This window comes from Amphiprion ocellaris, chromosome 13 (genome assembly GCF_022539595.1).
Source record: "Amphiprion ocellaris isolate individual 3 ecotype Okinawa chromosome 13, ASM2253959v1, whole genome shotgun sequence".
Lineage (NCBI taxonomy): Eukaryota > Metazoa > Chordata > Actinopteri > Pomacentridae > Amphiprion > Amphiprion ocellaris.
The window spans coordinates 9,354,497-9,368,115 of record NC_072778.1 but is presented as its reverse complement, the minus strand read 5'-3'; the positions used below and the strand labels follow the sequence as shown (position 1 = coordinate 9,368,115).

At 40.8% G+C, this 13,619-nt stretch overlaps 1 protein-coding gene across 1 annotated transcript in view; it reads left to right on the top strand.

Annotated features, from left to right (window-relative positions):
- Window positions 1–3,565: 3,565 nt before the first annotated feature.
- Window positions 3,566–13,619, top strand: part of pitx2 (paired-like homeodomain 2) — a 62,533-nt gene continuing 52,479 nt past the window's right edge. The window contains exon 1 of the mRNA XM_035943122.2: window positions 3,566–3,582. The gene's annotated coding sequence lies outside the window, so the exon portion shown is untranslated. The remainder of the gene's footprint in view (window positions 3,583–13,619) is intronic.

Sequence of the window (13,619 nt, the reverse complement as noted above, 5' to 3'; positions counted from 1 at the left end):
TCAGTGCAAGTAATATAAGGCAAGTATTGTACAATGTGAAACTGCTCTGTTCATCCAAGCAGTTCACATTAATAAAGTGTGCAGGCACCCAAAAAAAAGAAAAAAAAACGCCCAAAAAAACACCCCCACACCTCACGTGTGACCTCGAATTTCCTATGTCGCCAACACTTTGAAATCCAGTTTGTTTTTGGGCCCTTCCAAAGACAACAGCCTCACTTTTTCATGGTGCAAATTCTTGAGGGCCTTACAACAACAGATGTAAACAGTGTGAGTATATTTGGTCAGATGTTTTATATTTATTGCCTTTTTTACAGATCTAGCAAAAGACATCTTTGATAGATGGCTTTTTTCAAAAAGCTACTTTTTTATTGTGCAGGACTTAACCTCTCACATCAGCTGAAACAAGATTTAAGAGATAAGGCAAAAATTTCACCCGAACATGAACTTTGCATGAACATATGACCCTGAGTGGTATGATCTTCCTCTGCTTTAAGACTAAATAAGTCCAACGTGTGCCAAATGATTCAGAAAGAATAAACTTTTATTGAACTTAAAATTCCATTTTGATCGTATCGCAAATTTCATTACTGACACTTAATCAGATTTACAACAGAGGGAACGTGCAGTGTCTGCATGTCGCAAACACACTGAGAACAATCCCAACACAACATCTCTGCTGAATGTTGTTTGTCTATTTAGTGGCCCAGGAGGGGAAGTTTACAAGAAACGCTGGTATGCAGAGCAAGGTGCCAGACAGTCAACACTTGACTCCACTAAACAAAAGTAAACACAACGTCCAAAGATAGCTGATGGCTGTCAATCAAACCCATCCCCAGCTGCCTTTGCCTGTCAGCCGTCACTCTTTTCCCATGGTTCCTCTGTGCCGGAGGATCCCTGCCCGTGTTTTTAGACAAACAGATCAGATTCCTCCTCAAACAGGCCGCTGCCGTCCCTTTTGATAACAATGTAATAATTCAAAACAAATGATTCAGCTCTTTGATGAGAGCACTTTTATAGGTCACGAAGACTCACCCTCACACTGACATCTGTTTGATTTTATCTTCTTGAACTTTATCCCCTGCTGGAAAATTTACTGGCTTTGACCAAAGCAGTGTGTTAAAGCCTGACTAATAGAAAGGAAAAGAGAATGGAGATACTGGGCAGGACAGTAGATCTGAGCCTCAGCCCTAGAAGTCTAACATATCGCGCATTTACAATCCGTCTGTCACACGTCTATTTATAAAACACATACAGACAAGTGTTGGAAGCCTTTCGTGGTCCAATGTGCAAATATTGAGTATTCATACACTAAGAATGCAATTTTTAGTGAAATTAAAAATCTAAATTTACCAATTAGCCTATTATTTAATGTTGTGTCGCGTAGCTTCGCCTTCTCATAGCATCATAAAATGTTTGCTGAGGAGCTAAGATCGTACCAGAATAACTTGTTTGAATCTACTTCTTTGGAACATGTGTGAATCAAAAACACCATGAAACCGAAACCTGGCCCTCTTAATTCTTAATATCGGCGCTACCTTCTCATGCTTCTCTATATTTCTTCCTTTGACGAGGGCCAGGGGGGGTTACCTCTCTGCTAGACCCTGGCCGTGCTTGGAGCTGTATGCTAAAGCCATGGTCAGGCCCCAGAGATTTCCAGCCTCTTAGATGCCTATAACTCATCCCTAGTCCTGCTTCTGAAGGGAGATTTTCCCCCCTCAATCCCAGGCCTGAAATATCCTTTCAAAGGCCGCAGACTGGAGACAGATATGTAGGTGTTTTAGATAAGGTAGGAATTGCATTAAAGGATTTTTCTGTTTTAAAGCTGTTCCATCTTTTTTTGCCCTTTCCCATAGACTTAAGAAGAGTAGTCGAGAGAGGATGGGATGAGGGGTAAGGGATGTACTTTGGGACGGACTAGTCCGTACATTTGTGGTCAGTTCACAGCTCATAAAAGACTAGTGCTAACCTCAGTAAAAACTGAATAATGTAGAGTGGCTAGAGGCAGCGCAGAACCTTCTCAAAGAATGCTGAAGTTATTGACCCGAGTTCGGAGGAAAAGCCTCCCAGCTCATTGATCTGCTCACCAGCATAATTACAGGCCAGCGAGATGAATCTCCATGTGGAGGAAAATAGAAAATTCGGAGTAATGAATTTTCAGAGTGATGAGAATTCTTGCCAAATGCAACCGTTAAATTAAAAGCTCTTCCCCCCAAAACCTCAGACTGGGATAATTTTGTATTGCAAAGTAGAGTGTGGCCAAAAAGAGACTCTGCAAAAGTCAACAGAGTCTCACTCAGGCAGCGGTGTGTGAAAGCGAAAAGTCAGTTTAAGCAGCGGATGCATGTAGGTAAGTGAGCGACTTCTCTCCATGCTTCTCTGTTTTATAGGAGCTTACACTTCTCTGTGGCACTTACATGAAAACTTTAGAATTATGTGGCCTCTTTTTTTTTTTTTCTCCCCCAGCTGACTGTGTTTACATTTGCCAGCTTAACATGCACACGGTCCAGTCCTCGCACACGGCTCCTCCACAGTCCACATGTCGATCTGCAGCAGTGTTTGTTGGACCCGGCTACAGAGAGATTAGTCGCCTCGTTCCCTCTGGAGCCTCGACATAATGTTCCTCACCCAAACTGCTTGGCTGCTCATTTTCTAATAGGACCTTGAAGCAGGAAAATAACTATTGTTTTGAAATTGTTTTGAAATTGTTTTGAAGTCTGCTGAAGTGTAATTAAATGTCTAAATGCATGTATGACAGACATAGCAGTATAGTTAAACTGAAATATTAGAAATGAATGAGAACGTGGATGGAGAATTTTAATAAAATATGTGAAAAATGGCATAACAAACCCACAAAGTCTGTCTCTTTGATGTCATTGAATTAAATGTTTAGGGGTTTGTCATCACCTAACTATGCAAAGTGAAATATGGGGATTTTATTTTTCCTTCTGGCACAGTACATGCCAATTAGTCATAAAATTCAAGATTTTAAAAATACATAAAAGAAAGTAATGAGAGCAGCTTTCTTACCACCGCTTTCTGCATTACATTATTACAAGGGATTATACTTTTCAGCAGGAAAATACACTTCCAGGAGTGTGTTTTATTGTAAGAGACGAAAGAAAGCCTTTTACTCGCTATACAGTAAATATGCCAGTGGTCATGGTGCAAAAACATCCAGCCATAAATCAAAGTGTTCAAAATGCTGCTGCACCAAGCCCAGATATTTGCTGAAATAATATATCGCATATCTCATATTGAGAAAATTACAGACAAGCACACTCAGTCTAGGGACGGGCGCTAGACTAGACAGGAACTAGGACCCACATGGTCAGAACCCACACATCAGAGGATCCAGAACAGCACGGGAGACAAAAATACGAAAGAGAGCCGGAGAGTAGGGAAACATGCTTGTGGCTCTGTCTGAAAATCGAGCAAGGGAGGACTAAAATTTGCAGGCTGCAAAGCTAGAAATTAACTTTGAAATAGTTTAAAATAAAAGAAAAAAATCTGTAGTTGTCGCTTTCTTTCTTGGTCTTCATTAGAATCTGCAAAACCGGGGCAACAGATTTAAAGACCACTAAGGTAAGTCTGCTTTAATTTCAGTGTTTTGTTGCCACTTCATTGTGCTGTGCATTTTCCTGCTCCTGCACAGTTCACTGGCTCATTTGTTGTTCGGTGGTGTACATTTTACTTATTGAGCAGCAGAGTTTTGTACAGCCTAGGCAGAGATTAAGACAAATTCTGATAAGGACTGGAAGTTGACTCTCAGCATTAAGGAGGATTAATGTTTAGCTCTGTGTGGCAGGGGCCTTCTCAGTGGCTGTGTTTACGCAGTGTTGCAGACCCCGCATTAATCCGAAATTAGTATAAAAGATCAGCTGTGGCCACTGAGGCGAACCTTCACAGGGCTTAGGCCAGTAATCAAGTCTCACTTTGGGACAATGAGCGCCTGGAAGGTCAATGAGAGGCCTGGGTTGGAGGGATGAGGAGATTGAGGTAGCAGGGGGAGGAGGAGGAAGAGGTGGGGGAGTGGGACTTTTGGTGACCACATGGTTTAATTTAGGTGAGACCCACACAAAAAAACACACACACACACACACACACACACACACACACACAGCCCTCCTCCTCGTTTTTCGCTGGGCGTTCATGACCACGATTTGTTTTCGTTGCAGCAGCGAAAAGGACATCAGTGTTTAGAATTTAACACTTAAAAGACATTTCTTCGCTTTTTTTCTCGAAGCCTGTCTGAAATCTTATACGTGTATTTGATGTCACAAGCGTTTACATTGCAGTGCGGTGCGTATTAGCTCTGTCACATAATTATAATGTGTGCTGAGGGATTATAACAATAAATAGCATGAGACTATCTCGCTGCTTGTAGCGTAGAACAACATCTTCTCTTCCAACACAAACCAGCGCTGAAGTGAGCTGGTAGGAGAATCGTGGAGAGAGGTCTCGACTCTGGCTCTCTTTTTTTTTTTTTTTTTAACAGGAAAGTAAAACTGTGTCAAATTAAAAACAAGCGGTATAAAAATCAGCAGTACATTTTCCACTGCAAAACCGGTGCTGGCCGACGCAAGAGGCAAGCGGCGCTGAATTCAGTTAGGAAAATAAAATAAAGGAAATATAGCTCAGCATAAACCACAGCCCTGGGATGATGAATACTCACAAAACTGTTGATATCTGCATTATTTTGTGTTTTTAAGCCGCTCACACTGAGAGCTGCCACATTCAGACAGGCGTCCAAAAGGAGACAATTTTATTGACATTTTAAATAAGGCTCACCATACGTGTAGGGTAATAATGTGGCCAAAGAATGTCTCTCTCTGCAGCAAGAGGGGTCAGAGAAACTTGCCCTTGTAAATACTTTCCAAACTACATCAATAAAGTTCTTAAATTATTCATTTATAGGGATTTCATAGTGCGTGGGTAAATTACAGTGCCCTCGAAAAAGCAACAGTAAATCATCTCCTCGATCAACTTCTTGGCACGTGCCGCCCCTGAACTTTTCCGCAGCAGTCCCGCCATGTCTGTCTTTTGTACACACATGTTAACAACAGACAAACTACAAATGAGAGGGTACCGGCACAAAAAAACAACAGCAACACAGCCAAATGATAATTTTGGGCATTCGCACCACATTGTGGTGGAAGCAGTTCTCTTCGAGTGCCAGCAGGGTACCGGCGAACCCCCCACCCCAGCCACCCACTGCTCCTGCTAAGATTAGACAAATTAAACACTATTATTCACGTCACTCCCGCAGCTGGCCTTTTAAGTGGTTCTACGTTAACTATCATAATGGTTTGCTGAGAAAGCCACAGTCTTCTCCTTAATTTACAACATGAAAAGCACTTCTGGCCAAGTCTTCGTGGGATTTTTTTTTCTTCTCCTCTGCCTCATGTCAAAGAGGAAAAATAGGTTTTCTTTACACTGTAGCTTCTATTACAATGCATGCATTTCTATTGTAAAAATATTATATTCATATATGTTTATACAGTGTGGGTCATTCCAAATGGTCAAGAAAAAAATCAATTGCTCATCATTTGGTTCAAAATGACTTGTGAAACAGAAACTTTGTTCCATCTGTTTGTTTAAAGCTATAATCAATTCCCATCCATGTGCACTATTTTATCATTTACAAGAAGACATTCCTGAGTTTGTGTCCTTTCACAGTGAACAGTATAGTGGATCTGCCAGTATCTCACATCTGTCCATACGATTTTAATGTAGTCTGCTGTTGGGAAAAAGCCTTTTTATTTTCCCTGTAGTATCCCCGCAACCTGATAATGGATGTGGTATTGGCCAGGGGCCCTCGGACTGAAGACGGCCGGTGATGGATAACCTAGTTTCAGACCCATCATCACCGTACAGCATGTGCCTTGTATCTGTAGTAAAATACCCCCCACCTACACTGAGCATGCTCCAGATACAGATTTAGGGAAGTGACAGTAAGCGGTGTCCCGTTCATTTCATTTTAAACCACCGGCACCAACTCAAGGTGTATCCCATTCCGTAAGTGTCCGTTTAGACGCAGCAGATCAGCAGTTTAGTATTTAATTTGCCGACTAATTATAATGACTTGCATTTCATGGAATTATTTAAAGAATTACTTTGTAGAAGCATCATAACAACTTGACACAGTGGAAACAGGACCAAAATAACTGGAGGTGGTTCAATCACGAAAACTGTGGAATTCTTAGTTGTGGAAAAGGTCATGAAATCAAGACAAATAAACAAAAACAAACTTCAGTGCATCAGTGGTCAAATGTCTAATGAATGGGGATTGAATACTTTTATATAATAGCTACTAAATATCACCCAAATATGCCCTCCTAGTGACCAAAACTAAACTTTCAAATGGCAGTTTTGCACAATGAGTTTCACAGAGGTTATTTTATGAACCGTGCAGTCATGACATTTCAGGTCTAATGTACAGAATTAAATGAGCAAGAAAGTAAAACTACACACCTGAGCAGCGAAAACATCGTATTAAACCATTCCTATTCTACTCACTTCATCAAATACTTCACTTGTGGTGTTGAGAAAATAAACTTCTAACTTCATCAATCGTCAATACGTGTTGTCAGCAATTAAACATGATAATATTGCATGGCATGGGCATCACTTTTAAAGCTTTTGTTAGGTCTGTAGAGGTGTCAGGAAAAATTAAACCACTTTAAAAAGAAAAGACAAGCTCGACCTTTCGTGCTCCAAGTTTAAAATTAGATATCTTTTGAGGTGGCCAAAGAAAACAGATACCACATACAGATGTCATTGGTGGGTGCTAGGATGTGGATCTGAAAACTCTGTCCGTACGTGTTAAAATGTCTCTCAAATGGGAATTTCCATGAAATGTTTTAGATTTTAGAGGAATTTTTGTGATGGATACAAAAAATGTAAAGAACAGAACCAGGAATATCTTCAAGATGTTCAAAAGAGCCACCAAAGTTTACTTAAGGAGACTGGAGGTACAAGTCAAAGAACCATCACCTAAGACACTGGGGATTGTGTATTGTGTGGTACCGCTATTTGTCTTTATCATACTTTCATTGTGGGTTTTTTTGTTTTTGCTTTAGTTTTTTTTGCAACTGTGAATCACTCTGTAGTTTCATTTTCACTCACTGTTTGGTTAGGTTTAGGGAAAGACCTTGACTTGGGCTAAAATACACACTTTCACATGTTGGACCGCTCCATTTTCTAGCTTGCCAGGGTTATGAGTCCCACTCCATCTAAAGGTGATAACATCAGAAAGGATTTTAGACGCACTTACTCACATAATCATGGCTTCATTTTTAAAATGTACACATCTATAGGGTCATTTTTGGCAGATAACACACTTGCAATGGAAAATTCAAATTCAAATAATTAACAGTGTAGATGGAGCATGAGAGTAAAACGTCCATTGAAAGATGAAAAGTAGCACCAGACAAAAACACCTGATTTGTGTGGGACCATTATGAAATTGTAGCCTTATTTGAAATTAATACATGAAGTGAACTAAACTGCCATATTTTCATCATGTTTTTTTTTTTTTTTGCCGTGTTTTTTTGTTGTGTTAATTACATCTTTTCATTGTGTAATCTGCAGTGGATTAATTATACCTGATTGGGAAATTAGTGCCACAAGCTTCTTATCTCTGTTTTCTCAACTCCAAATACTTGCATACATGAATTTTGCAATGCATGGGATCATGTCTGACCAGTACCACTAAACAAATTCAGCTGTGATTTCATGAACAAAAGTTAGTCAGTTATGTTGAAGTTAGTCAGTTAGGGCACCAGACTGCACATCATGCATCAATTATGTGAATTTATGCTAAACGTATCCCAAACTTAGAACGGATTTCCTTATGTAAGAAGGTCTGATATATCATTGCATAAAGATCAGGACTTAAATGATGGCAGCAGCTGAGCCCCAATTTTAGACATTAACTAAATAACAGTAATAAGAAATTCAAGTGAACATCAGCAGAGACATAAGACACAGAAATTTGCTCCATGATCACGCTGTTCAAAAACCAACTTTTGCAAAACTTATCCGCCGTTCAGTTTCTAGTGTCATAACCAACACGGTTGCTGCAGGAGCCAAGGGAGCAAAGAAAACCAGCCGGCTTCCACTCGTCTGCTCCCAACATTATTATCTTCTATGAGTCTTGCATATCAACTTCAAATCCAGCACCGGGGAGCTGCGCGTAACTTTCTCGCAGCGGGTAAAAAAAAAGAGTTCTCGGGCAGGTTGAGATTGTGTGTCTATAAAAATAGTGACAGAATAGCTCATGCCTCGAGTGAAACACGATCACGTCTACAAGCTGCATACTTGAGCTCCAGCTCACTAAACCACCCTTTAGTTTGAGTTTCAGATTTACTGGTGGATTATTACTCCGATGCAAGTGTCCTTAGCAGAGAACTAATGATTATTGCACTTGTGAGTAATTTCATAGAATAATTAACATGTCAGTGCAGTTTCACTATTTTCAGAGCGTTTACAAACACAACGTAGGGAAACTACTTGCTTAAATGGATGCTTCAGGGTTCATATCTTCAACACTAAACAGAATTTCTTCTTCAGAAACAGAGCAAATGTGTGCATTAATCATTTCTACATTCTGAATCGGTCTCGAGCTCTCGTTTTGTTGGTGGCAGCCGCAGCATCGCAGGAGGTAATTAGTCCAAGCAGGTTTAAAGCTGTGACACACAATTTGAGGACAGCTGTACGACTCACCCTACAGCATGAGTGTGTTTTGTTTTTTTCCTCTCTCTCTCTGAGTGTCTCGAGAAGCTGCGGGCGGCTGTTTCTCATCCTCACTGTGATGATTTATGTCTGACACATCTGACAGTACAGTAAAAAGAGTCAGCGTACGTAAAGAAAAAGAAAAAAAAACACGATCCTCTTCACATTCACGTGTTTTGCATTTCTGGCTGGGAGTGGATGACATTTCATTTCTTACCCAAGTCATCTCCAAAGGGCTAATTCAATTGGCACTCCAAGCTGTTTCTAATCCTCTCTCCCTTCTCAATTTTTCACTCCGCGGCCTGAATACCAGAACATTTGCTATTTGATTGTCTTTTAATAGCAAAACATGGGGCCTTTTGACACACCTGTTGGCAAAGAGTGAAACACACTGTATCCCAAAACATGTGTAACTGCATGCCTATGTATAGTTTAGCAGATTTATCAGTCCATATGCATCTATAGTGATTTGCGACAGGTCACTAACATTTCTGATTGCTCTCTGTGAGGTTAACTTTGCATGCAGTGGCTAAGACCCCAAAGACAAGCACAGTAGAAAGTGACAAAACGCTCAGATTTAACATGCTGTTTGGTCCTGTGCAGTTCAGTTGCTGGTGCATGACAAACACTGCATGAACCGGATGACACACCTCTAATACTATGTTGATTAATGGATGGAAAATTGCAAAATACAAGTATGAGCACTGCCGATAAATTTGCTTCACCAGTGAGTTTAATTGCAATTATTGATTTTTTTTTGGCCACAGTCGGCAGAACAGCATAACACTGAGTTATTATCACACTACAAAGTGAGAAAGCCTGTTTACACATTCAGCAAATGCTAAGCAACATGAGCATCCATTTAGAGTCATGTTCCTGAGACCAAAGAAGGTTTTTGAGCTTCTTTTTGGTCTCCACCAGTTCCTGAGGAAAATGCCTGGGTTTAGCAGCTTGGACGACAATCACACTCATACGTTTTCATTTTAAAATACGTAACTTCCGTTATGTTCACACCCAGTATTTATACTACCCCTGAATTTCTAGAAACTCTGAAATGGAGACCCTGTTTATTTAAAAAAATATAGGGTTGTATTTTAGTGGAGCTAGGCAGAAACACATACTTTTGGAAACAGTGATGCAGTCATCTATATTAAATTTCTGATTGGTCTTTAAATGTTGCTCCCTGATCAATTCGCTCCTGTCATGTCACTGTTTTCTGGTAAATACTGGCTACCAGTGAAGATTTCTGAGTTAAAATGCTTGTCTTAGAGGAGACTAGCTTTTAAACTTTGTTTTAAAATGAAAACGTCCTAAAGCGGATATAGCCTTAATGCTCCACTTTGTTCGGCTAACTTTGCCTGTCGGCTGTTTGATTATTAGAGCTTTTCACTGGGATTGGAGTGAACTTCACAGAAATGAGGGGAGTTGCAAAATTAGGCAATAGTTCTATGTAGATTCATCAATTAATTAATAAACAATAGTGATTAGCTCAGCTTGCCATTTATTTTTGTTATACTTTGAATATTTTAGTTTTATACTTGAAAAAGCAAAATTAAGTGTTGGAGCTGTTTCATTTGTAGCCAGGGTGCTGCTGCCCATTCCGCCATCGGGGGAACAACACTCGGGCTTGTTTGCATTTTGTTAAATCAATCACAGCCGTCATGGGCGGAGCTAAAAAAAGGATGTGGTTTCTGTGATTCTGCAAAATAGTGAAATGTGGAATTGTTGTGGTGAATATTTGCATGCATCTAAATGAGCACTGTGATTTAAATGGATAATCTAAAAAACAAAACAAAAAAAACTAGCAGGCCTGAATGCACAATCCAAATCCTCTGCAGAGCTAGAAATTTTCATTGTGATGGGTTGTTAACTCGAAGGTTGTCATGATTGTTTGATACTGAAGTGGATTTTGAAAACATTAACAGGAAGGAAAGAGGAAGCTGCCTTAAGTGAGCGCTAATATCTATAGAACATCCGTGAGTCCGACTAAGTCATGATAATCTACTTTTATGTCGGATTAATTGACATAGGACTGTTGTACAGCGGGGTCTACTGGTTTTTTGAGTCAGCAAAAAGGCGTTGCATTTATTTCGAGACTTATGCTTTGTCATAGCTTGAAAATCACTAGATTGTCATATGTGACTTTAACTTTTTGGCTTGCTGACAACTGAGGCTTTAAAGAGCCTGTATTGGAAGCATGCCATATAAAGCAGAGCCACGAGTACTTGACTGACCAAACAAACAGTCACCGAGTACTATAGTAAGGACCGAGATCTGAAACAGCAGAGAAGATTTAAGACTACAGTGTATTCTAATGTTCCTCACTGCAAAAGCAAATGTGAAAGTAGCAGGACTGCAGATAGACCGGAAGTTAAAGAGATACTCTCTACACTTCTTTAAAAATTTGGAACAGATAGGAAACCAAAAAAAGTAGCTACAACCGAGCAATATCTTACTATTTATGAGGCAAGCTCCTGTTTAACCTCCCTGTCTGCTAAAGATGCACAACTTTCCAATTCCCATATTGGCTACACAGGTTTTCCGTTTAAAAAAAAAAAAAAAAACAGTTTCCAAGCCCAAGCTGAGACAACCCTGGTGACATCACTATTTTCACACACATTTTCTCAGGCAGAGTGGAACTCCTCATGCCTAGAAAACTGATTATGATGTGTAAAATTATCGGAGTGCCACTTTAACATGCTGCTGAATTCAACCACAGCACCTTTGTGTGAAGTGTGTTTCTATGAAATAGCTCATAACGCAATTATTGCATCACAACATTTATGCAGCTACCGCCAGGATAGCTGCAGTTTTGCAGTCTGTGCTTCTATTTTTAAATGTTGTGGTCATGCATGATCCATTGTGGGCTCAGCGAGGCACCCGTCATGCCAAAGCTCATGCCAAGCTACAGTATCAAACAACTGGCGCTGACGGTTGCCATGAGAGCTTCTCCACACTGGCCACAACCCGCTTGCACTGCACTCACCACAAACAGCCCTCGCAAGGTAATCCTCACCCACTTATGTGCAACGTGTGAAAGTATAGTTTTCTCACTCACTCGTCAAATGAGGTTGTGGACTTTTAGCACTGTGCTGATTACTTAAACACACAAAATGGGTTGTTTACCTGTTGGGTATGTAACACAAGCAGTCCTTACTTGATTTCTTTACTTTATTTCAAGCCAACGAATAGCATGGAACAAACCTGCTAGCAGGGTCCTCATTTCGCAGCGCTCTTACCCTGCTCTCCTTCCTGCTCACTCTGTCCTCGAGCGCCCTCAGGTGGTTAGGCGAGACACCACATATCCCCCTTAATTAAGCCACCATTATATCTATATGAACATTTTAGCTGTGAAGGTGAATGAATTACAAATGTTATTCGTAACTGGCATTAGTATTTAGAAATGAACTTAACTCATGCTCTAATGTTCATAAAATCAGTGAACCCTTCTTTAAGTCTGCATAAAGAACATGAATAAAGTAACAGTAACTTTGCAGTCTATAAGTTTCTAACATTATCCTGAGCAGTTAACTATTCGTTTTGTTCAACGCACAAAGTCTTTAGTCCACTCAGGCAATCGTCTGAGCCTGACTGGTCTGGTCGAGGGTGTAGGTGTCACTGGTGGTGTTGGTGGTGTGTTCACAAAGTCCAGTGGCGGTAGTTGACCATTACTACCCTTCTCCGGACATGAAGCAGGCGCAAGGTAAGATGCGTTCCAGGATCTTCCGTCTGACAGCAGGTAAGTATACTGTCCTTTTTGCTCCATTACTCTGAGTGGTTTGGAAAACTTGCTCTGGGTTTTAGGAATAATGCCAGGTTTTCTGACCCGGACATATGATCCACATTTGAAAGACACTGCTGTTGCTCCTCGCTTTCTATCCGTGTACTCTTTGCTCTTCTTTTGCATTTCACTCACTCTGCGAGCCACCTGTTCTGATGACTGTGTTTTATTGGTGGTCAGTGGACGTCCAGCCACGTTCAGTTTTGTGCGCATGGGTCGACCATGTAACAGTTCAGCAGGCGAACATTGGGTTGTAGAGTGAGGAGTTGCACGATAGACATGTAGAAATTCCCTCATAAACTCCTTCCAGGGTCTTCCTTCGAGCACGGCTGTCTGCAGAGTGTCTTTAAGGCTGCGATTGAAGCGCTCAATCTCACCATTAGCTCTCGGATAATAAACTGAAGATTTCCTGTGTATGATGCCTCTGTCACAGAGAAATGATTCAAACTCTTGGGACACGAACTGGGAACCATTGTCCGAGACTAGCTCCTTGGGGTCACCTTCCCTGCTGAAGACTGCAGATAAAAACTGGATAACAGTTCTTGAGGTAACCTGTGGGACAAAGGTTAGTTCTGGCCACTTACTGTAGTAGTCAATAAGTGTTATTGCAAAACGACAGTCTATAGGTGCTCTATCAAAAGGCCCCACCACATCAATGGCTACCTTTTCCCAAGCTCCATCTGGATATGGCACAGGTTGTAGAGGAGTATTGTGTGTGACTGCGGACTTGTCGTGTGACTGGCATGTAATACATGCTTTGATGGCTGCTTCGACTTGTACATCCATTTTTGGCCACCAATATGCTTCTCTGAGTCTCTGCTTAGTTCTCACAATACCCTGATGAGTGTCATGTGCCAGTGAAATCATTTTTGGTTGAAGACTGTCAGGTACCACTAGTCTGTGCGTGCCACGCACGATTAAGTCATTTTGTAGGGAAAGTTCATGTCGCAACTTGTGAAATGGTTGGATATCAGGCGTTAAGTTTTTTCCTGACTTTGGCCATTTGGAAGTAAGCAGTTCACGCAGTTTTGTCTGTACAGGACATGCAATACAAGCAGCTTTAAAAGCAGAGTCAGAAATGGCCGTCAATGTAGAGGTAAGTGCA